We start from the raw sequence: 26,374 nt of genomic DNA, 5'->3' as shown, positions 1-26,374 counted from the left end.
AATATACAAAAATGTCACTAGATAATTTATAGAACAAATAAAAAATTGTAATCACACAATGAAAATTCTAAATTTGCATTAGTTAAAAGTAGAAATACGTAAATTTTCCTCTCTAAGGGTTATGAACCTATTTACAGTATTGGATCAATATTAGTAGTAGAAACACAATGTTAGTAGTGTTTGTAGATCCCTCACAATGGTAGTTGGTGCTCGTGTTCTCTGTCACATTCTTTGTAATTCAAAGAAGCTGCAGACAATTGTCAGCTCCTTGGCCATAAAGTAACTAAAAGGAAGACTATGACTGGTCATCAGTGTATTATTAAAGCAGTTAACCATAGTTACCATGGTGATGGGAACCAAGTCTAAGCACAGAATGCATTTATGTTTCATATACACCTTGTACACACAGCCTGAAGGTAATTTTAGCCAATATTTTTAATAACTGTGCATTAAACAAAGTTTGTATACATACACAAAATACATTTGTTTCATATACACCTTATACACACAGCCTGAAGGTCATATAATACAGTATGTTTAATAACTTTGTGTATTAAAGTTTGTATACATTGAGCCATCAGAAAACAAATGTTTCACTATCTCAGTCTCTCTTAAAAAATTCAGTATTTTGGAATATTTCGTATTTCTGAATATTTGGATATGGGAAACTCAACCTGTAATATACTTTGCACAATTATGATGGCAAATGTGTGGTGTCCTTTTTCAGTAATATATAACCGATATGTGGATTTTTTGACCAAGAGCTTTAATGTTTATGACCTCAAATATGTTTTATTACTAATTTAATAAAATACAAACTTGTTATCTTAATTTTTTTCCGGGTGTATGAATGTCTATCATATATTACATTTTCTTTTCAATTACCATACTTTAAATATAAAATTTAAATTATAAAAAATTGTTTAAATTAGTAGCATTTTGTGCTGAAAGTTCCTGCTCTGTAAATGTGGAAATCCAAATTTTGAGCACAGGGGTTAGAGGAATTGTCATTGTAATTTACTGTATCCATTGAGAAATACACAATAAAATTCTGCCACATAGAATCTGCTAAAGTATGGAGAGGAGACACGTATCATACAATGTTGTTGGAAAATTTCAGATCATGGTATATTTTAATAAACATTTATAGTTTACTTTTAAATATAGTTTGTGCTTTCCTCTTCACCAGCAGGAACATGGTGCTCACTTTGCTAGTTGTCATTTAAAGATCAAACAAATGAAATGGGCCACATCTGTTATTTTAAGCTGTCCACAAAGGAAATGAATGGGAAAGAAAAACAAATAATTTATTTTAAAAAAATTTGTTCCTACGTAGAAATATGGGTTAAAAGATTTTGGACAGTTTCACTGATGATATTTCCAAATAGTAAAAAATGTTTTCCTTCACTTCTTGGCAGTTGAAAACACTGGCCATCTGTACAGTGAGTCAGAATTTACCTCATTACAAGAGAACATATTTAATTTGCCAATGCTAAATTACATTATGTTTTCAATCAGGATGTTGTGGTCTGATCAGACATCGGATGGGGTTGAAAGTCTGACAGTGCACATGAAGATCTAGATATATTTTGATTGCAAGTGATACAGTTGCCTTATAATCTTCCTGATAACATTTTTCTAAGTTTAAGACTTGAAAACCAAACGATGTATGAACCTATGATCTAGAGATAACACATTATCTTCGACTGTGCATACAAACATTCACTAAATATGAAGACCATGCCCAAAGGTCTATGTTCATGTCTATGCTGTCAATAAAAGCATGGGTGTCTGGTTTTGAGGCCAGGACTATTTTGTTGATATACCCCTCACCACCACCACCACCACCTTCCCCTACTGTATAGTGCATGTTATATCATTCAAATGAATGAGTTAAATAGCACAGGGTAGTAGACACATAAATTAGAGATGAGCGGGTTCGGTTCCTCTGAATCCGAACCCGCCCGAACTTCATGTTTTTTTACACGGGTCCGAGCGACTCGGATCTTCCCGCCTTGCTCGGTTAACCCGAGCGCGCCCGAACGTCATCATCATGCTGTCGGATTCTCGCGAGGCTCGGATTCTATCGCGAGACTCGGATTCTATATAAGGAGCCGCGCGTCGCCGCCATTTTCACACGTGCATTGAGATTGATAGGGAGAGGACGTGGCTGGCGTCCTCTCCGTTTAGAAATAGATAGGAGAGTGAGAGTGAGACACTTCATTTACTGGAGCTTAGGAGGAGTACTCAGAGAGTGCAGAATTTTGCTGATAGTAGTTAGTTAGTTATACTAGTGACTGACCAGTGAGACCACCAGTGCAGTTTTATTATTATTTAATATAATCCGTTCTCTGCCTGAAAAAAACGATACACAGTGACTCAGTCACATACCATATCTGTGCTCAGCCCAGTGTGCTGCATCATCTATGTATAATATCTGACTGTGCTCACACAGCTTAATTGTGGGGGAGACTGGGGAGCAGTTATAGGTTATAGCAGGAGCCAGGAGTACATATTAAACAGTGCACACTTTTGCTGCCAGAGTGCCACTGCCAGTGTGACTGACCAGTGACCTGACCACACTGACCACCAGTATATTGTGATTGTCTGCCTGAAAAAGTTAAACACTCGTCGTGTGACTTGTGTGGTGTTTTTTTATTCTATAAAAAACTCATTCTGCTGACAGACAGTGTCCAGCAGGTCCGTCATTATATAATATATACCTGTCCGGCTGCAGTAGTGATATATATATATTTTTTATATCATTATTTATCATCCAGTCTATACTAGCAGCAGACACAGTACGGTAGTTCACGGCTGTAGCTACCTCTGTGTCGGCACTCGGCAGTCCATCCATAATTGTATACCACCTACCCGTGGTTTTTTCTTTCTTTCTTCTTTATACATACTACATCTCATTATCATCCAGTCTATATTAGCAGCAGACACAGTACAGTACGGTAGTCCACGGCTGTAGCTATCTGTGTCGGCACTCGGCAGTCCATCCATAATTGTATACCACCACATACCCGTGGTTTTTTCTTTCTTTCTTCTTTATACATACTACATCTCATTATCATCCAGTCTATATTAGCAGCAGACACAGTACGGTAGTCCACGGCTGTAGCTACCTCTGTGTCGGCACTCGGCAGTCCATCCATAATTGTATACCACCACATACCCGTGGTTTTTTCTTTCTTTCTTCTTTATACATACTACATCTCATTATCATCCAGTCTATATTAGCAGCAGACACAGTACGGTAGTCCACGGCTGTAGCTACCTCTGTGTCGGCACTCGGCAGTCCATCCATAATTGTATACCACCTACCCGTGGTTTTTTTTTTCTTTCTTCTTTATACATACTACATCTCATTATCAACCAGTCTATATTAGCAGCAGACACAGTACGGTAGTCCACGGCTGTAGCTACCTCTGTGTCGGCACTCGGCAGTCCATCCATAATTGTATACCACCTACCCGTGGTTTTTTTTTTTCTTCTTTATACATACTACATCTCATTATCAACCAGTCTATATTAGCAGCAGACACAGTACGGTAGTCCACGGCTGTAGCTACCTCTGTGTCGGCACTCGGCAGTCCATCCATAATTGTATACCACCTACCCGTGGTTTTTTTTTTCTTTCTTCTTTATACATACTACATCTCATTATCAACCAGTCTATATTAGCAGCAGACACAGTACGGTAGTCCACGGCTGTAGCTACCTCTGTGTCGGCACTCGGCAGTCCATCCATAATTGTATACCACCTACCCGTGGTTTTTTTTTCTTTCTTCTTTATACATACTACATCTCATTATCATCCAGTCTATATTAGCAGCAGACACAGTACGGTAGTCCACGGCTGTAGCTACCTCTGTGTCGGCACTCGGCAGTCCATCCATAATTGTATACTAGTATCCATCCATCTCCATTGTTTACCTGAGGTGCCTTTTAGTTGTGCCTATTAAAATATGGAGAACAAAAATGTTGAGGTTCCAAAATTAGGGAAATATCAAGATCCACTTCCACCTCGTGCTGAAGCTGCTGCCACTAGTCATGAAATGCCAGCAACGTCGTCTGCCAAGGCCGATGCCCAATGTCATAGTACAGAGCATGTCAAATCCAAAACACCAAATATCAGTAAAAAAAGGACTCCAAAACCTAAAATAAAATTGTCGGAGGAGAAGCGTAAACTTGCCAATATGCCATTTACCACACGGAGTGGCAAGGAACGGCTGAGGCCCTGGCCTATGTTCATGGCTAGTGGTTCAGCTTCACATGAGGATGGAAGCACTCAGCCTCTCGCTAGAAAAATGAAAAGACTCAAGCTGGCAAAAGCAGTAGCACCGCAAAGAACTGTGCGTTCTTCGAAATCCCAAATCCACAAGGAGAGTCCAATTGTGTCGGTTGCGATGCCTGACCTTCCCAACACTGGACGTGAAGAGCATGCGCCTTCCACCATTTGCACGCCCCCTGCAAGTGCTGGAAGGAGCACCCGCAGTCCAGTTCCTGATAGTCAGATTGAAGATGTCAGTGTTGAAGTACACCAGGATGAGGAGGATATGGGTGTTGCTGGCGCTGGGGAGGAAATTGACCAGGAGGATTCTGATGGTGAGGTGGTTTGTTTAAGTCAGGCACCCGGGGAGACACCTGTTGTCCGTGGGAGGAATATGGCCGTTGACATGCCTGGTGAAAATACCAAAAAAATCAGCTCTTCGGTGTGGAAGTATTTCAACAGAAATGCGGACAACAGGTGTCAAGCCGTGTGTTGCCTTTGTCAAGCTGTAATAAGTAGGGGTAAGGACGTTAACAACCTCGGAACATCCTCCCTTATACGTCACCTGCAGCGCATTCATAATAAGTCAGTGACAAGTTCAAAAACTTTGGGCGACAGCGGAAGCAGTCCACTGACCAGTAAATCCCTTCCTCTTGTAACCAAGCTCACGCAAACCACCCCACCAACTCCCTCAGTGGCCTCAGTTGGCCTCAGTGTCAATTTCCTCCTTCCCCAGGAATGCCAATAGTCCTGCAGGCCATGTCACTGGCAATTCTGATGATTCCTCTCCTGCCTGGGATTCCTCCGATGCATCCTTGCGTGTAACGCCTACTGATGCTGGCGCTGCTGTTGTTGCTGCTGGGAGTCGATGGTCATCCCAGAGGGGAAGTCGTAAGCCCACTTGTACTACTTCCAGTAAGCAATTGACTGTTCAACAGTCCTTTGCGAGGAAGATGAAATATCACAGCAGTCATCCTGCTGCAAAGCGGATAACTGAGGCCTTGACAACTGTGTTGGTGTTAGACGTGCGTCCGGTATCCGCCGTTAGTTCACAGGGAACTAGACAATTTATTGAGGCAGTGTGCCCCCGTTACCAAATACCATCTAGGTTCCACTTCTCTAGGCAGGCGATACCGAGAATGTACACGGACGTCAGAAAAAGACTCACCAGTGTCCTAAAAAATGCAGTTGTACCCAATGTCCACTTAACCACGGACATGTGGACAAGTGGAGCAGGGCAGGGTCAGGACTATATGACTGTGACAGCCCACTGGGTAGATTTATGGACTCCCGCCGCAAGAACAGCAGCAGCGGCACCAGTAGCAGCATCTCGCAAACGCCAACTCTTTCCTAGGCAGGCTACGCTTTGTATCACCGGTTTCCAGAATACGCACACAGCTGAAAATCTCTTACGGCAACTGAGGAAGATGATCGCGGAATGGCTTACCCCAATTGGACTCTCCTGTGGATTTGTGGCATCGGACAACGCCAGCAATATTGTGTGTGCATTAAATATGGGCAAATTCCAGCACGTCCCATGTTTTGCACATACCTTGAATTTGGTGGTGCAGAATTTTTTAAAAAACAACAGGGGCGTGCAAGAGATGCTGTCGGTGGCCAGAAGAATTGCGGGACACTTTCGGCGTACAGGCACCACGTACAGAAGACTGGAGCACCACCAAAAACTACTGAACCTGCCCTGCCATCATCTGAAGCAAGAAGTGGTAACGAGGTGGAATTCAACCCTCTATATGCTTCAGAGGTTGGAGGAGCAGCAAAAGGCCATTCAAGCCTATACAATTGAGCACGATATAGGAGGTGGAATGCACCTGTCTCAAGCGCAGTGGAGAATGATTTCAACGTTGTGCAAGGTTCTGATGCCCTTTGAACTTGCCACACGTGAAGTCAGTTCAGACACTGCCAGCCTGAGTCAGGTCATTCCCCTCATCAGGCTTTTGCAGAAGAAGCTGGAGACATTGAAGGAGGAGCTAACACGGAGCGATTCCGCTAGGCATGTGGGACTTGTGGATGGAGCCCTTAATTCGCTTAACAAGGATTCACGGGTGGTCAATCTGTTGAAATCAGAGCACTACATTTTGGCCACCGTGCTCGATCCTAGATTTAAAGCCTACCTTGGATCTCTCTTTCCGGCAGACACAAGTCTGCTGGGGTTGAAAGACCTGCTGGTGAGAAAATTGTCAAGTCAAGCGGAACGCGACCTGTCAACATCTCCTCCTTCACATTCTCCCGCAACTGGGGGTGCGAGGAAAAGGCTCAGAATTCCGAGCCCACCCGCTGGCGGTGATGCAGGGCAGTCTGGAGCGACTGCTGATGCTGACATCTGGTCCGGACTGAAGGACCTGACAACGATTACGGACATGTCGTCTACTGTCACTGCATATGATTCTCTCAACATTGAAAGAATGGTGGAGGATTATATGAGTGACCGCATCCAAGTAGGCACGTCACACAGTCCGTACTTATACTGGCAGGAAAAAGAGGCAATTTGGAGGCCCTTGCACAAACTGGCTTTATTCTACCTAAGTTGCCCTCCCACAAGTGTGTACTCCGAAAGAGTGTTTAGTGCCGCCGCTCACCTTGTCAGCAATCGGCGTACGAGGTTACATCCAGAAAATGTGGAGAAGATGATGTTCATTAAAATGAATTATAATCAATTCCTCCGCGGAGACATTGACCAGCAGCAATTGCCTCCACAAAGTACACAGGGAGCTGAGATGGTGGATTCCAGTGGGGACGAATTGATAATCTGTGAGGAGGGGGATGTACACGGTGATATATCGGAGGATGATGATGAGGTGGACATCTTGCCTCTGTAGAGCCAGTTTGTGCAAGGAGAGATTAATTGCTTCTTTTTTGGTGGGGGTCCAAACCAACCCGTCATATCAGTCACAGTCGTGTGGCAGACCCTGTCACTGAAATGATGGGTTGGTTAAAGTGTGCATGTCCTGTTTATACAACATAAGGGTGGGTGGGAGGGCCCAAGGACAATTCCATCTTGCACCTCTTTTTTCTTTAATTTTTCTTTGCGTCATGTGCTGTTTGGGGAGTGTTTTTTGGAAGGGCCATCCTGCGTGACACTGCAGTGCCACTCCTAGATGGGCCCGGTGTTTGTGTCGGCCACTAGGGTCGCTTATCTTACTCACACAGCTACCTCATTGCGCCTCTTTTTTTCTTTGCGTCATGTGCTGTTTGGGGAGGGTTTTTTGGAAGGGACATCCTGCGTGACACTGCAGTGCCACTCCTAGATGGGCCCGGTGTTTGTGTCGGCCACTAGGGTCGCTTATCTTACTCACACAGCTACCTCATTGCGCCTCTTTTTTTCTTTGCGTCATGTGCTGTTTGGGGAGGGTTTTTTGGAAGGGACATCCTGCGTGACACTGCAGTGCCACTCCTAGATGGGCCCGGTGTTTGTGTCGGCCACTAGGGTCGCTTATCTTACTCACACAGCTACCTCATTGCGCCTCTTTTTTTCTTTGCGTCATGTGCTGTTTGGGGAGGGTTTTTTGGAAGGGACATCCTGCGTGACACTGCAGTGCCACTCCTAGATGGGCCCGGTGTTTGTGTCGGCCACTAGGGTCGCTTATCTTACTCACACAGCTACCTCATTGCGCCTCTTTTTTTCTTTGCGTCATGTGCTGTTTGGGGAGGGTTTTTTGGAAGGGACATCCTGCGTGACACTGCAGTGCCACTCCTAGATGGGCCCGGTGTTTGTGTCGGCCACTAGGGTCGCTTATCTTACTCACACAGCTACCTCATTGCGCCTCTTTTTTTCTTTGCGTCATGTGCTGTTTGGGGAGGGTTTTTTGGAAGGGACATCCTGCGTGACACTGCAGTGCCACTCCTAGATGGGCCCGGTGTTTGTGTCGGCCACTAGGGTCGCTTATCTTACTCACACAGCTACCTCATTGCGCCTCTTTTTTTCTTTGCGTCATGTGCTGTTTGGGGAGGGTTTTTTGGAAGGGACATCCTGCGTGACACTGCAGTGCCACTCCTAGATGGGCCCGGTGTTTGTGTCGGCCACTAGGGTCGCTTATCTTACTCACACAGCTACCTCATTGCGCCTCTTTTTTTCTTTGCGTCATGTGCTGTTTGGGGAGGGTTTTTTGGAAGGGACATCCTGCGTGACACTGCAGTGCCACTCCTAGATGGGCTAGGTGTTTGTGTCGGCCACTAGGGTCGCTTAGCTTAGTCATCCAGCGACCTCGGTGCAAATTTTAGGACTAAAAATAATATTGTGAGGTGTGAGGTATTCAGAATAGACTGAAAATGAGTGGAAATGATGGTTTTTGAGGTTAATAATACTTTGGGATCAAAATGACCCCCAAATTCTATGATTTAAGCTGTTTTTTAGGTTTTTTGGAAAAAAACACCCGAATCCAAAACACACCCGAATCCGACAAAAAAAATTCGGTTAGGTTTTGCCAAAACGCGGTCGAACCCAAAACACGGCCGCGGAACCGAACCCAAAACCAAAACACAAAACCCGAAAAATTTCCGGCGCTCATCTCTAACATAAATGTGGCAGCATCTTGGTCATAAGGCCACATTTCTAGATACATTATATATGATAATCAGCAGAAGTCTTTCATACTAGAAGCAAACAACCAGACGGAATAATTAAATAAATACAATAACGCATTAGGGGAAAAAGCTGCAGGAAACAGGGGAGACTCCAAATGCTAAAGCAGACTCAGTAGCACTGTAGCTTTCACTGGCACCCTTTGGGGGAACAGTGTAAATTCACTAAAGCATGAAGTACTGCTATAAAAGTACAACTTTCAGCAAGCCCTCACAGCCAGAGACTGCAGCCCATATCACACAGAGTATCCTGGAACCTAGTCACACTTCTTAATTACTGTGCAGTGTCAAAAGGGCATTTTGGTTTTGTCTTATTTAAATGCTTACTCATTCACATCATACCCTGCCCCACAGGAGCTTACAGTGTTTCTAAAGTGTTTACCACATGAATACATGCAATCATTAGTAGCCAAATAACACCATTAGAGTTTATATATATAAACAATACTATATACAATATATATATATATATATATATCTATATCAAGAGAGAGAGAGAGAGAGAGAGAAACATAGAATTTGATGTCAGTAAGAACCACTTGGCCCATCTAGTCTGCCCATGCACATACTGTATACACACATAAACCAGTATATTTTTGGATTGTGGGAGGAAACCAGAGTACCTGGAAGAAATCTATGCAAGCACAGGGAGAATATACAAACTCCCAGGGGCAGATTGGGATGGAAAACTAGCCTGAGAAATTTATGGAAGCAGCCCTAATGGGGGTGGGGTTTGTTGAGGGGGTTTGGTCTGTTGATCGGGGTGGGATCCCTCCTCATAGGGCCTGATTGTATGCAATTGCAGCCATCTTTGCGTCTTTTGCTGCAGTTATGTCCAGTGTCGGACTGGGACATGAAGGTCCCTCTGGGGAATGCAGTGGTAGGGGCCCATGTTTAGGGGTGTGGCCTGCTGCTACATTGGTTTGCCTAACAATTAGAGAGTGCATGATCTGGGCATCTTGATAAATATATAAATACTGCTAGTGCATGCATAATAATGTGCCAGATAAATATCGGCAACGTACTGTAGAGAATACATCATAGTCTTGTGCAGTATAAGGTAACATATATATAATGTGTAATTCAAGTACACAGTCTGGAATCTGATCTCTAGAGGAAGAGATGGGCCCAGGATGTGGGGCCCACCAAGGGTCCCCTCCACCGTGCCCCTGTAGGCTAGTCCAACCCTGGTTTTGTCTGAGACCAGGGGCAGTATGAAATGCCTCCCATGTTCGGCGGCCATGCGGGATGCCGGCCAAACTCTGGACTTTTTTTTACAGGGGCAATCAGTTGCAAGGCATGGTTTTGCCTTGTGAGTACCCCTTTAAAAAACTTGTGAGTTCTGCCGGCATCCCACATGGCTGCCCAACTCAGGCGGCATTACATCATGCCCAAAGGGTGGACTGGGAACTAAACGTGGCCCTGTAAAATTTTGTACAAGTGGCCCGACATGGGCAGTACAAGAGGTATAACATACAGTGTAGCCATGGCAGCATCACTGGATGGCTGAGTTAATGTTCCACAGAGATAGAATGACAGAATGAATGGGGACAATGCAATGTAATGAGTGCAGTGGGCTGCCTGTCATGTGGGCGGTGGGCTCACAGGACAATACAGAAAACAGGCCCCACAGACAAGACGGCCTACCAGGAATCTTCTTACTGAGCCCTATGGTCAATCCACCCCTGCAAACTCCACACAGTTAGGGCTATGATGGGAATGAAACCCATGACTTCATACCGCGGGGCAGTAATGCTACCTATTATAGCATCTGTATTGCCTTTGAAGACATCTGTATGCAACTGCAACACATATACATCAATGGAAAAATACTGTTCATGGCAAATAAAAATCCACTGAAACAGCTGTCAGGTCACCCATGTATAGACTGTGAGTATTGCCTATTTACCTGTCTGCATATTTGGAGGTGCTAAAATACATGCTATACTACATGCTATATATAGCATGTAGTATAGCATGTAGCTTGACCGGCACTCTACCTTGACACTGTATTGCCTGGGAGCCCTCCCATGGACTTGTTCAGAACCCTTGACACATGCGTAGCAGAGGGGCAGCACTCCCCAGACCAATCAAAGAATGACTGCTACAACAACTTCATCTTCAATAAGATGAAGCTGTTGTAGCAGTAATTCTTTGATTAAAAGTCCGGGGAGATCCACCCCTCTGCTCCGCATATATATATACTACACTTCAACAGGAGGTACTCAGGGGACTGGTAGCAGGATATCCGTTCAGATGGTCGGTAATGTTAAGGTCGACACTCATTAGGTTGACCACTAATAGTCGACACCGACATGGTCAACATGGACAAATGGTTGACACATGAAAATTGCCGATACATGAAAGGTCGACACATGAAAAGGTCGACATGTTGTTTTTTTTTCATAGATTTTTAACTTTTTCATACTTTATGATCCACGTGGACTACGATTGGGAATGGTAACCTGTGCCAAGCGCAGCGATAGCGGAGCGAGGCACCTTGCCCACAGCATGGCGAGTGAAGCGAGCCATGCAAGGGGCGCGGTACACTAATTGGGGTTCCTGGTCATGTTATTGAAAAAATGACACCAAAAACAGTCCAAAAATCCATGTTGACCCTTTCATGTGTCAACCCTTTTCATGTGCAGGCCATTTGTCCATGTCGACCAATAGTGGTCGATCTAATGACTGTCAACCTTAACATTGTCGACCATTCATACCAGAACCTGGTAGCAGTCTCCTGCGTGCCGCCTGTTGAATTGTAGTATTTATGATCTTGCCGTATCAAGGAGGGCCCCAGAGCAAGTTGATGAGCTGCAGGCTATTTTGGAGTGCCAGCATATGGAATATACTGTACACACACACATACATATTTCCAATAGTTACTTTAAAAAGGTTCTGAACTACCCTAGAAAAGTTCTCCACACTATGACAATATATGTAATTTCTATTATGGTATTATTGAGCTCTAGTGGCAGAAACACTGCTATTGTTTTCCTGGCTATTGTCTGTCTCTGAGTCAGCCATCCCATGTAAAATACTGTAGCTGGATAGCTGCCAGAAGGAAATCTGCACATGGCTTTCAAATGGCAACAGCGAACTACTCCAGTTCTTTCCAATTGTAAGAACAAAGGAGCTTTATGAACACTGGTTGTGAATTAGTTTCTAGTCATCAGTGCACCAATTTGTTGTCAGTGACAGGAGCACAATATCCATGTTACTATTTAAAATCTGTGCAATAGCATTACGATACCTGACATTTCTAAACATAATTTTGAGTGAAGTGGGTAAATCAAATGATGCATAATATAAAAATAAGAGTGATATTCTAGAAGGGGAACAAAAGTCTGTGGTGCATAAAGAAGGTTGGGAATGTGAAATATAACATATTGTAGTTAGATGACTGGCTGCATTACCACGCTAATGCTTTTATGCAGTATGATATACACCACAGGTTCTCAAAAGCGGTCCTCAAGGCAGATGGTTCTCCGCTATCTCCTCCTGGATGTCTGAGCGCTCTCTAAAGCTCAACATGGACAAAACTGAACTCATTATGTTTCCCCCAGCCAGAGTAACACCCACTGCCACTATCTCTATCACTGTTGACAACACCACCATCTCCCCCATTTCCCAACTCCGCTGCTTGGGCATCACACTTGACTCATCCCTCTCCTTTGCACCCCACATCCAAGCTCTGGCGCAATCCTGCCAGTTCCAGCTACATAACATTGCTCGCATCAGGCCATTTCTCTCCCAGAGTGCAACTAAACTTATCATCCACTCACTGGTCACCTCACGACTCGACTACTGCAATGTTCTCACTGGCCTCACTTGCTCACATCTTGCTCCCCTCCAATCTGTCCTCAACTCCGCAGCTACACTTATCTTTCTCTCCCGCCACTCCACATCTGCCACTCCCCTTCAACAAAATCTGCACTGGCTCCCATTCCCTCACAGAATCCTAATCAAACTCTTCACCCTCACATCAAGGCCATCTCTAATTTCACTGCTCCCTACATCTCCAGCCTCCTCTTCCTTCATACTCCCTCCCGCCCCCTATTGTTGGCCAATGACCGTCACCTCTCCTCTACTCTGGTCAATGCTTCCCATGTTCAAGTTCAAGATTTTGCCTGTGCTGCACCCCTTCAGTGGAACGCGCTCCCCCGCTCCATTAGACTCTCCTTACCCTTGCAAAGCTTCAAACAGGCACTGAAATCCCACCTATTCATCAAAGCATACCCTTCCGATACATAACGTAGTCCTGAGGTTGCTCCTTCATCCCCCTGCCTCATGCCTTGAACATCTCTGCTTTGCTCACATAATGCCATCAGGCTTCCTCCCGCTTGCTTGCACCTCATGTCATCTGTCTGTCGCCCCTTCCCACTAGATTGTTAACTCTTCACAGCAGGGCCCTCTTTCCTCTTGTTGTCAAAGACCTCTTCTTGACACATTTACCTCACAGCTCTATCCTACTCAGCGACCATCTTTACCCACTTTTTCTCCCTCTGGTAAAGGCTCATCTCTATCTATGGCCGCCAGCCCCAAGTAGTACGGTGATTACTCCCTCGCTAGTTACATCTAAGCTGAATTATGTAGTGATGTGCACCGGAAATTTTTCGGGTTTTGTGTTTTGGTTTTGGATTCGGTTCCGCGGCCGTGTTTTGGATTCAGACACGTTTTCGGGTGTTGTTTTTCAAAAAACCCTCAAAAACAGCTTAAATCATAGAATTTGGGGGTCAATTTGATCCCATAGTATTATTAACCTCAATAACAACAATTTCCACTCATTTCCAGTCTATTCTGAACACCTTACACCTCACAATATTATTTTTAGTCCTAAAATTTGCACCAAGGTCACTGGATGGCTAAGCTAAGCGACCCAAGTTGCCGACACAAACACCTGGCCCATCTAGGGGTGGCACTGCAGTATCAGACAGGATGGCAGATTTAAAAAATAGTCCTCAAACAGCACATGATGCAAAGAAAAAAAGAGGTGCAATGAGGTAGCTGTGTGACTAAGCTAAGCGACCCAAGTGGCCGACACAAACACCTGGCCCATCTAGGAGTGGCACTGCAGTGTCAGACAGGATGGCAGATTTAAAAAATAGTCCCCAAACAGCACATGATGCAAAGAAAAAAGAGGTGCAATGAGGTAGCTGTGTGACTAAGCTAAGCGACCCAAGTGGCGGACACAAACACCTGGCCCATCTAGGAGTGGCACTGCAGTGTCAGACAGGATGGCAGATTTAAAAAATTGTCCTCAAACAGCACATGATGCAAAGAAAAAAAGAGGTGCAATGAGGTAGCTGTGTGACTAAGCTAAGCGACCCAAGTGGCCGACACAAACACCTGGCCCATCTAGGAGTGGCACTGCAGTGTCAGACAGGATGGCAGATTTAAAAAATAGTCCCCAAACAGCACATGATGCAAAGAAAAAAAAAGGTGCACCAAGGTCGCTGGATGTCTAAGCTAAGCGACCCAACTGGCCGACACAAACACCTGGCCCATCTAGGAGTGGCACTGCAGTGTCAGACAGGATGGCAGATTTAAAAAATAGTCCCCAAACAGCACATGGTGCAAAGAAAAAAAGAGGTGCAATGAGGTAGCTGTGTGACTAAGCTAAGCGACACAAGTGGCCGACACAAACACCTGGCCCATCTAGGAGTGGCACTGCAGTTTTATAGTGAGAGGATGAGTGCTTCCATCCTCATGTGAATCTGAACCACTAGCCATGAACATAGGCCAGGGCCTCAGGCGTTCCTTGCCACTCCGTGTCGTAAATGGCATATTGGCAAGTTTATGCTTCTCATCAGACGCTTTTAATTTTGAGTTTTGGGTCATTTTACTGAACTTTTGTAGTATACTTGACGACACAGAGGTAGAGCAGTGGACTACTGTACCGTACTGCTATATATATACTGGTGGTCACAGCAACATCCTGCACTGTCCCCTCCTACTATATACTGCTCACAACTAAAATGCAGCACAGGTATGGATGCATAGTATACTTGACGACACAGAGGTAGAGCAGTGGACTACTGTACCATACTGCTATATATATACTGGTGGTCACAGCAACATTCTGCACTGTCCCCTCCTACTATATACTGCGCCCAACTAAAATGCAGCACAGGTATGGATGCATAGTATACTTGACGACACAGAGGTAGAGCAGTGGACTACTGTACCGTACTGCTATATATATACTGGTGGTCACAGCAACATTCTGCACTGTCCCCTCCTACTATATACTGCGCACAACTTAAATGCAGCACAGGTATGGATGCATAGTATACTTGACGACACAGAGGTAGAGCAGTGGACTACTGTACCGTACTGCTATATATATACTGGTGGTCAGCAAAATTCTGCACTGTCCTCCTACTATATACTGCGCACAACTAAAATGCAGCACAGGTATGGATGCATAGTATACTTGACGACACAGAGGTAGAACAGTGGACTACTGTACCGTACTGCTATATATATACTGGTGGTCACAGCAAAATTCTGCACTGTGCTCCTACTATATACTGCGCACAACTAAAATGCAGCACAGGTATGGATGCATAGTATACTTGACGACACAGAGGTAGAGCAGTGGACTACTGTACCGTACTGCTATATATATACTGGTGATCACAGCAAAATTCTGCACTGTCCTCCTACTATATACTACAATGCAGCACAGATATGGAGCTTTTCAGGTAGAGAACGTAGATATTTTCAGCACACTGAGCACAGATATTTGCAAGCACACTGAGCACAGATATTTGCAGCACACTGAGCACAGATATTTGCAGCACACTGAGCACAGATATTTGCAGCACACTGAGCACAGATATTTGCAGCACACTGAACACAGAAACTGAGAGAACGCTGCACGTCCTCTCGCTATCATCTCCAATGCACGAGTGAAAATGGCGGTGACGCGCGGCTCCTTATATTGAATACGAATCTCGCGAGAATCTGACAGCGGGATGATGAAGTTCTGGCGCGCTCGGGTTAACCGAGCAAGGCGGGAAGATCCGAGTCCGCCTCGGAACCGTGTAAAATGGGTGAAGTTCGGGGGGGTTCGGAACCGAACCCGCTCATCACTACTATTATGTTTTGAGAATTGTGGTGCTCTTTGTTACCTGTACTCTATTTTTGTTATTTATTTAATGTAATACTAAGTTTTGTCTCCCTGTCCCTGTGCTGTCCTTTGTACAGCGCTGCAAAACACTTGTGGTGCCATAATTGGTGTACCTTGAGGACCGTGTTTGAGAATCTCTGATATACTTTACTCCCAATAGAACCCAAACCTGCCCTGACTGAAGAATTATCAGCATGTCTGGTCCCTTCAGACTACTCATAAATACTGTATATTATAAACAGCCATGAGTTTATACATTTATACTTATGTCTGTACAGAATTTATTCTACAATTTAACTGACTTTGTCCCGTATTCCTCTTTATAAACATCTGGTAAATACCGCTTTCCACCCAAACCCCTGGTAAGTTCATTCTGTGGTCTCCACGATGTTTGACCTCCTGGACTCTCCTACAGGTAGATGCTATTGGAGATTAAATGAAAACCTTCTAAAAATACCACAATTCCAAATCAAGTTATTAGAATGTATTACTTTTTCCCAACCAATACCCACAATTCCCTTTGCTCTCCCTTAAGCGGAGAGGCTCACAAAGCCATTACCAAATTCCCATAATTAACTCTGCCTGTCACCTTAGCAAGGTCCACAAACTAAAAACTCAATGACCAAACCACACAAGTCCAACACCTAGAACGTATGCATAAGCAAATCAACACCCAACAAAGCAAAGATACTAATATTTGATCTCAGCATGCCATGAACAAAATCTTCTTTCATATGAAATGACCAAAAATTGCAATGCAGTATTTCAGAGAGAGAATGTGAATTGCCAGCAAATGCTTCTATAAACTCTTCACATAGCATGAAATGGTGATATTAACATACTTTATATAAAAAAAATAGCTTGCAGCTGCTGGAATGTGGTATACAGTTTTCTCAATCCAAACCCAACCCCAGTTGGTTGTGGACCACACCAGGTTACACCATACGAGGGGGTGAAAGTAAACTAGTACAGCTGCTCTGCTATTTTGGTCCCCCCCACACACACACATGGAAGGTGCCACCGAGCAGTGATGCAGCTGTACTGGGAGAGACTGGTGCTGTGGCAAGCCCCAAAGTGTGATGAGAACAGGGGTGTGACACACGGTCATGGGTGCCGCACCGGGTATCACCATTCATAGTAATTGTACTGCTCAACCCAATAATCTATTAAAGCAAAAGATACACATTTTCTTGGGAATGATGCAGATGTTACAAATTCATCAATTTGCATCAAAATTCAAGCAATTCAGATATAATTATACTTAATGAGCAATGTTTTCAAAACTGTTGCACAAAATATTTTTCTCATTCTGTGTATGGTCACAAAGTTGGCCTTAATTGTTGCCAGAATCAGACAACATGTTTTATTTTGCAACCCATTTTGGGTACCTACCTATAGTATTTCTTCTTAGTTTCCTCAAGATAAAGTAAAAAAAACAAAAACCCAGTGAAATCCATAGAGGATGACTAACTAGGAAACGGAAGAAAGATATCCATCTGGAAGCAGTGTCTCAAGGACAGTGGCTCAAGATCAGCTAAGCTACAGTATGATGTCTCGCAGACACTGATAGATGAGTTTCCTTTGCCTCAAACAACCTAATGGAGCTTTTCAGCAATCTGCATACTGGCTGGAGCTAAGCAGAAATGGCTGTTTCAGGACACTAACAAATGTATAGTACAGTAAGCAGCAGACCATAGAAACCAATCTTTTCTCTTTTTAATGTTTGAAGCATGTAAAAGCTTAGTAATTAAGGATATAGTAATCTCTTTACTTATGTTACATAACAAATGAGATTTTTCATTTTTCCAAAGGTACAATAATTATTTTAAGAATAGTTTTTTCATATATCCGGTGTGACATCTGTAAAATACATGTATATAATATAAATATGTACAATAACCACATTTACAGCAAATATATTATGATGTTAAATATATTTAAAAATTATTTAGAACATGACAACAGTTAATACCAACTATAACCTTAACTGCAATCATCTAAAATGTAAGAAAACTGAGTACTCATAGCTGGTATTCAATTTAGCATGATAGATACAGTTTGCCTTTCTGGAATGGCAAATCACGTCCAACCACTTCGCAAGGTTTGCCTCGCACATAATAGAGGTGCACAGGAAACTTGCAATGCCAGCATTACAGTAACTGGCGCAGGGGTATGGGTCGTTGGATAGACACAATTTAGGTCGACAGTTATTAGGTCGACCACGGAAGGTCGACATGCATTAGGTCAACAGGGACAATAGGTCGACATGGTCATTAGATTGACATGTACTAGGTCGACAGGTCAAAAGGACGACAATTTTTTTTAACGCTTTTTGGCGTCTTTTCTTTGTAAAGTGACGGGGAACCCCAATTAGTGCACTGTGTCCCCTCGCATAGCTCTCTTTGCTCGCCATGCTTCAGGCAAGGGGTCTCGCTTCACTCAGCACAGGTTACCGCTATAATCGTAGTCCACGTGGATCATTAAGTATTAAAAAAATCTGATTTTTTTTTAAAAAAGGTGGAAAACTCAAGTCGACTTTTTGACTTTTTGACCTGTTGACCTAGTACATGTCAACCAAATTACCATGCCGACCTATTGACCATGTCGACCTAATGCATGTCGACCTTCAGTGGTCGACCTAGTGACTGTTGACCTAAGCTGTGTCGACCTAACTACCGTATCCCCTGGCCAATATGTGCAATACCCACATGCAACTCCTAACTGTCATTTTTCAAACACATCTTGTAACATGGCAGTTAGGAGGTGATTGGCTGCTACTTTATCACCACCATGCAATTTATCACTCTCCAAGGCTTGATAAATCTGGGCCTTTATTCGATATTTCAAGTACAGTCTCATCCCTCCATAGCAGTGTGGTTACAATAGTATAGAAATCAATATAAGATACAGTATCTTCTAGTATTTAAAAAAACAAAACAGCAGGAAAACATAAACCTTGCTCATTGACAAATATTGTTTTGTCTTGTGATATATATCTATGTGCAATATTGGGATCTGGCATGAGCCTGGATTTGCAATGCTCTGGGTGAACATCGCCCTTCTAAATGCCAGGGAAAGTTAATTCATTGACAGTGATAAATTAATTGTAGTCTGATGTTCTCTATGACCTACATAATTATCCTTTAAAATGCTGAAGATATGTCGTCATGTTTCCCTTTTTCTGGACTAACAATTTACCCATGGTCACATCTGTGAAAACACAAGGAAACCTATATAAAACAATAAAATGTAACTTTACAAATTACTTTTATTATCAAATCCCTCATCCAATTGATGCTGTTAAATATAACGTTTGAGTATGTGATGTTTTCGTTACATTTGTTCGTAGTGTGACTAGAAATGTGACTCTCCACAGAAGTGCAACATTCAAGTCATTCTGGAGCATGGAAATCCCCTAGAAATGGTTCTCCTTCACCCTCTCTTTTCATTTCAGTAACCTCGCTCCATGGACTAAAATCTTGTTTTCAGATTACTCTGTAAACTAGGTTCGCTGTCCCATACTATGTGGTATTTACTAAGCCTTAGACCAGGCATTCCCAACTGCGGTCCTCAAAGCACACCAACAGTGCAGGTTTTAGTGATATCCAGGCTTCAGCACAGATGGTTAAATCAAAATAACGGAGGTACTAATTAAGTCACCTGTGTTCAAGCATGGATATCACTAAAACCAGGACTGTTAGTGTGCCTTGAGGACCGTGGTTGGGAAACACTGCCTTAGATGGAGATAAAGTGGATGGAAATAAAGTACCAGCCAATCAGCTCCTTACTGCCATGTTATAGGCTGCGTTTGAAAAATGACAGGAGCTGGCTGGCTGGTACTTAGGGTCTAATTCAGACCTGATCGCAGCAGCAAAATCTTTCTCTGATGGGCAAAACCATAGGTTCTCAAACTCGGTCCTCAGGACCCCACACGGTGCATGTTTTGCAGGTCTCCTCACAGAATCACAAGTGAAATAATTAGCTCCACCTGTGGACCTTTGACAATGTGTCAGTGAGTAATTAATACACCTGCTGGGTTACCTGCAAAACATGCCCTGTGTGGGGTCCTGAGGACCGAGTTTGAGAACCCCTGGGCAAAACCATGTGCACTGCATGGGAGGGGGAGGGGGGGCAGATATAACATGTGCAGAGAGAGTTCGATTTGGGTGGGTTATTTTGTTTTTATGCAGGGTAAATACTGGCTGCTTTATTTTTACACTGCAATTTAGATTTCAGTTTGAACACACCCCACCCAAATCTAACTCTCTCTGCACATGTTACATCTGCCCCACCTGCAATGCACATGGTTTTGCAATCATGTCTGAATTAGGCCCTTTGTCTCCATCCAAGGCCAGTATTTACTAAAAATCCGAGTTTGGACGATTTGTGTTTTTTTTTCTAAGTCACAATCCGGGAATTCACTAAGCACCAATCTCGGCAGTGTTTGGACTATTCGTAATGGTTTGATTGGCAAAGTTCTGAAATACGAATGAATAGACCATCGGTCAAACGCGGCTGTTATTTCATACAATACGGGCATTCACTATTCATTCGTATTTGGGTGTTAGTCTCTGAGTGCTCAAGTGCGGGTCTATTTGTTTTGATTCGTTAAAAAAAGCAGCAAAAAAATAGACCTGCTTTTTCAAGTCGAGTTTGGATAACCATGCACGGATCAGTGAGATCTGTGCATGGTTATCTGTGGGAAAGGGTCAGTTTAGTGTAAAAACAGAAAAAAAATTGCGTGGGGTCCCCCCTCCTAAGCATAACCAGCCTCGGGCTCTTTGAGCCGTCCTGGTTGAAAAAATATGGGGGGGAAAATGACAGGGGTTCCCCCATATTTAATCAACCAGCACCGAACTCTGCGCCTGGTCCTGGTGCAAAAAATAAGGGGGACAAAAAGCGTAGGGGTCCCCCGTATTTTTGAAACCAGCACCGAGCTCCACTAGCCAGGTACATAATGCCACTGCCGGGGGATACTTTTATAGTGGTCCCTGCGGCCCTGGCATTACATACCCAACTAGTCACCCCTGGCCGGGGTACCCTGGAGGAGTGGGAACCCCTTAAATCAAGGGGTCCCCCCCATCCAGCCACCCAAGGGCCAGGGGTGAAGCCCGAGGCTGTCCCCCCCATCCAAGGGTGGCGGGTGGGGGGCTGATAGCCATGAGTAAAAAATTTGAATATTGTTTTTAGTAGTAGTACTACAAGTCCCAGCAAGCCTCCCCCGCAAGCTGGTACTTGGAGAACCACAAGTACCAGCATGCGGTGGAAAACCTGGCCCGCTGGTACCTGTAGTACTACTACTAAAAAAATACCCCCAAAAAAACAGGACACACACACCGTGAAAGTATAAGTTTATTACATACATGCACACCTCCATACATACATACATACATACTTACCTATGTTCCCACGAGGCTCGGTCCTCTTCTCCATGTAGAATCCTTGGGGGACCTGTGAAAAAAATTATACTCACATAATCCAGTGTAGATTCTGTCCAATGTATAATCCACGTACTTGGCAAAACAAAAATATGGAAACCCGACCACGCACTGAAAGGGGTTCCATGTTTACACATGGGACCCCTTTCCCCGACTGCCAGGACCCCCCCTGACTCCTGTCAAAGAGGGTCCCTTCAGCCAATCAGGGAGCGCCACGTCGTGGCACTCTCCTGATTGGCTGTGTGCTCCTGTAGTGTCTGTGAGGCAGCACACGGCAGAGATACAATGTAGCACCCATGCACTCCATTGTAGCCAATGGTGGGAACTTTGCGGTCAGCGGTTGATCGAAAGTAACCTCACCGCTGCCAAGTACGTGGATTATTAAAAAAGGAGACGACACACTGGATTTAGGTGAGTATAATTTTATTTTCAGGTACCCTGGAATCGACGTCGAGACGTGGGCCGAGTCGGTATCTGAACATAGGTAAGTATGTGTGTGTCGGAATGTATGTAATAAAGTTGTACTTTCAAGGTGTGTGTGTCCTGTTTTTATTTGGGTATTTTTTTTGCAGAAGAACTATAGGTACCAGCGGGCCCGTTTAACCCCCGCATGCTGGTACTTGTGGTTCTCCAAGTACCAGCTTGCGGGGGAGGCTTGCAGGGACTTGTGCAAAAAACAATATTCTTTTATTTTACAATTGGCTAGCAGCCCCCCATCCGCAACCCATGGATGGGGGGGACAGCCTTGGGCTTCACCCCTGGCCCTTGGGTGGTTGGAGGGGGGGACCCCTTGATTTAAGGGGTCCCCACTCCTCCAGGGTACCCTGGCCAGGGGTGACTAGTTAGTGATTTAATGCCAGGGCCGCAGGGACCTACATAAAAGTGTCCCCCGGCTGTGGCATTATCTCTCTGACTAGTGGAGCCCGGTGCTGGTTTAAAAAATATGGGGGACCCCTACGCTTTTTGTCCCCCGGATTTTTTGCACCAGGACCAGGCGCAGAGCCAATATGGGGGAACCCCTGTCAATTTTTCCCCCATATTTTTTCAACCAGGACCTGCTCAAAGGCTGGTTATGCTTAGGAGGGGGGACCCCACGCAATTTTTTTCAGATTTTTAAACACTTTAAAAACCTTTTTAAGGTACACAATGAAGCCCTGCACGGATCTCACAGATCCGCCCGGGATTCCTTGTGTTTTGTCAGGCAGTGTTTTACTCATCACTCCCGTAAAACACTGCCTAATATTACGAATCACATCGACATCGGAAAATACGAATTGTGAAAAGTCGGCAGCTTAGTGAATGACCGTATCAGGATTCAAAAAGTTGCAGTAAAATGCACCCGATACCATTCGAGTTCAAACACCCTTCAAAACGGCCAAAACACGAATCTTTGTAAATACACCCCCAAGTCTTAGTAAATAGACCTCTATGTAAGGAAAATCCTAACTCCGACCATTTCCTTCCATTGAAATGCTCAAACTTCTGCTCTTCTGCAAAAACCGCGATCATGCCCTGAAAGCGCAAGTGCTTTTTCTGCAAATGTAGGAGCAGTTACTCAAACTACTGTAGGATGTATAAAAGGGGACGCATCACTATTCACTCAGTTACTTATAACTGATAACATGGCCAATGCATCCACACACTGTGATCCACTCTCTGTGATCGTCGTCTACTTGGAACAAATTATTAGCTGAACTTAGAGCGAACCTGATCATTCACTTATCAATTCAGATTTTGCTGAAATACTGTGGGGGGGGGGGGAATGTAATAGGGTGTGAGAATCAGGAAGTAAGAGATTTTGTGAGAGCTCCTGTTTTTTTTTTTTTAAAGTGGCAATCATTTACATGGCAAAACCAACCTGGTTTTGCCATGTAAATAATTGCCACTTTAAAAAAAACCCAAAAAAAACCAGAACTGTCACAAAATCTCTTACTTTCTGATTCTCACACCCGATTACATTCCCCCCCAGTATGTTTGAATTTCAGTATGGATGATTCAGCTGACTGTTGTTTTTTTTTTTTTCTTTCTTTTTTTACTATAGAGTATTTTCTTCGTTACTAACACCAAAACACACAACAGATTTAAATAAAAATACAAAAACTCATAGTAAAATATAGCACAGAGATGTGCCCTCATATAACTAGCCTCAATACGCCACACGGTGTGAGATGTCTGGTGCGAGTGAGTCACCAGGATGCCATTTTTTACCGGAAAAGTGTCTTAGTTGGAACGCACTGCAAGAACGCACCAAGAGACTGTATATGGAGCACAACGGAACTTGTACTGGAAAAAAGCTGCGGCTGCTACATTTTAGGACTTTGTGTACAGATTCAGAGACAGTCGCACACAAGTGTCATATATCAAATTACTCAGCACAGTCTCTTGGTGCTCCTCAGTTGCATCTCGTTGTGAGTAAGATACATTTTTGTAAAAAAAACCCCACACCTGACGCTAGCAGAGTCTCACGGGACCTGGTGCGCCAGAGGAGCTGTTTGGCGCGATTGCAGGAATGATGTATGAGGACACATCTGTACTGTAGCTATTGAAACATACAATTACTGTACGTAATATAGCAAACCTATGCTTGAATCCATCACCTATTCCATACCTCCCAAAAGTCCTGCATTCAGCAGTGAAGTGATCGGGGAAAGGGGAGGGGGAACCCATGGGGCCATGCCCCCTTTTTCTAAGCTCAACTCCATTTTGAAACTCCATCCCTTTTTGGGAGCGTGGGCGCCTTAGGAGTCCGAAGGGTCTGGCTTAGTTGGGAGGTATGCCCTTTGCACAGCATTATGTTACTTGGGAGGCAACAATTCAGTCACTCAGGTTTGCAAAGATTAAGGCTTCTATGTACTACCCTTCTAACCTTCTCCCTTCCCGAGTTATAAATGATTATCCGTTAACAAATTCATATATTCAATATTTTCTAGCAAAGTGGTAGCATACGAATTACTATATAAGAAACACCTCAATGACATCACTGTCATGCACATTAGTTACCATAGTGATAACATAGGTGCAGTATATATCATAGGTGTATTTATAATGGGTACAGGGTGTGCACTGCATACAGGCCCCACACTACATACCCTGCAGCCAGAGTATACTTATCTTGTGCCAACAAACCACTCCCTCCTCCTTCGCGGCGCAATTGTCCCAGTGACACTGGCACTATGCCAGCACTTTTGCTCTCTTGTATGCATGTGCGATCTTTTTGAAACTCACTAGGAAGATGGCACCATAGAGGAGGAGGGACCACAAGGTCAGATGCGGGCTGGGTGAGGACGGTGCAACTCAGAGAAGTGGGCCCACTGTATATGGGTTCCCTCGGGCGTTAATATACCCTTGGTATGTATCATGGTGCAAATAGAAATATAGCTATGACAGCTTGGGGCAGATGTATTAAGCCTGGAGAAGAGATAAAGAAGTGATAAAGCAGTGATAAGTGGAAGGCGATAACGCGCCAGCCAATCAACTTTTAACTTTCATTTTTAAAATCCATAATGATTGGCTGGTGCGTTGTCACCTTCCACTTATCACTGCTTTATCACTTCTTTATTCCTTCTCCAGGCGTAATACATCTGCCCATTGTTTGGAAAAGTAGTTGATAAAATCAATAATATAATGTTTACAGCCGCATAGCCAGGCAATGGGGGTCATTCCAAGTTGATCGCTAGCTGCCGTTGTTCGCAGCGCAGCGATCAGGCTAAAAATCTGCATTTCTGCGCATGTGTATGGGGCGCAGTGCGCACGCGCGACGTACGGATTTTTCGGACCATAAGACGCACCTGACCATAAGACGCACCTAGTTTTTGAGTAGGAAAACTGGAAAAAAAATATTCTGAACCATTTCTGCTTTATCATCCTTGCGCTGCCTCCCTAGTTTTCACCAACCTCTAAGAGATATTTCTGTGTGATTTCTCAGACTCCTACAAGGATTCTGTACAGTGCAGCCTTCTGTCAGAGCCAGCATACAGAGACACACACACATCAGAGCCAGCATACACATAGACACACACACACACACACACACACACACACACACACACACACACACACACACTGACAGTACCAGTGGTTCCCTGCATCCAGGCTCTCAGCTAACGCTGCCCGCGGTGCACTCGTGAGGAGGTAGGAGGTGGGGGGAGCGGGGGAGTCACATGATGCCCGCTCTGCTGCTGAGATGGGCTCTGAGATGCGGGCGCTCTGCGCTCCTCTAATGACGGCGCAGCAGCAGCATCCAGGACCCGCCGCTACCCGCCGGCCGCCGGCGCTACCCGCAAACACGTCTTATTCGCTCCATAAGATGCACATACTTTTTCCCCCACATTTTTGGGGAGAAAAAGTGCGTCTTATGGTCCGAAAAATACGGTACTTTCACAAAAAACTATGCAGTTTCACACAAGACCGAGCGACTCTTTTCAGTCGCTCTGTTGATCGGTGAGTGATTGACAGGAAGTGGGTGTTCCTGGGAGGTAACTGACCATTTTCCGGGAGTGTGCTAAAAAACGCAGGCGTGTCAGATAAAAACGCAGGCGTGCCTGGGGAAATGGGGGAGTGGCTGGCCGGACGCAGGGCGTTTTTGTGACGTCAAAACAGGAACTAAATAGACTGAAGTGATCGCAAGGTAGGAGTAGGTCTGCAGCTACTCTGAAACTGCTTGAAAAAATTTCTGCACTGTTCTGCTAACCTATCGTTCGCACTTCTGCTAAGCTAAGATACACTCCCAGAGGGCGGCGGAGTAGCATTTGCACTGCTGCTAAAAGCAGCTAGCAAGCGATCGACTCGGAATGAGGGCCAATGTAAGAAATAACCAGTCACCTCTAACCTAATCCATGCAGATGGTTTTCCTGCAGCACATTATTCATATCTTAATACTGTGAACAGTAATGTTCATTAATAACATCATATGTTCTAAACACT

General features: G+C 44.3%; 1 protein-coding gene across 3 annotated transcripts in view; it reads right to left on the bottom strand.

The window, feature by feature from the left end:
• RBMS3 (RNA binding motif single stranded interacting protein 3) overlaps positions 1 to 26,374 on the bottom strand; it is a 932,710-nt gene that overhangs the window by 685,008 nt on the left and 221,328 nt on the right. The window lies entirely within an intron of this gene.

The sequence above is a fragment of the Pseudophryne corroboree genome, chromosome 5 (assembly GCF_028390025.1).
Source record: "Pseudophryne corroboree isolate aPseCor3 chromosome 5, aPseCor3.hap2, whole genome shotgun sequence".
In the NCBI taxonomy this organism is placed as follows: Eukaryota; Metazoa; Chordata; class Amphibia; order Anura; family Myobatrachidae; genus Pseudophryne; species Pseudophryne corroboree.
The sequence above is the reverse complement of the archived record's forward strand: the minus strand, read 5'-3'. Positions and strand labels throughout refer to the sequence as shown.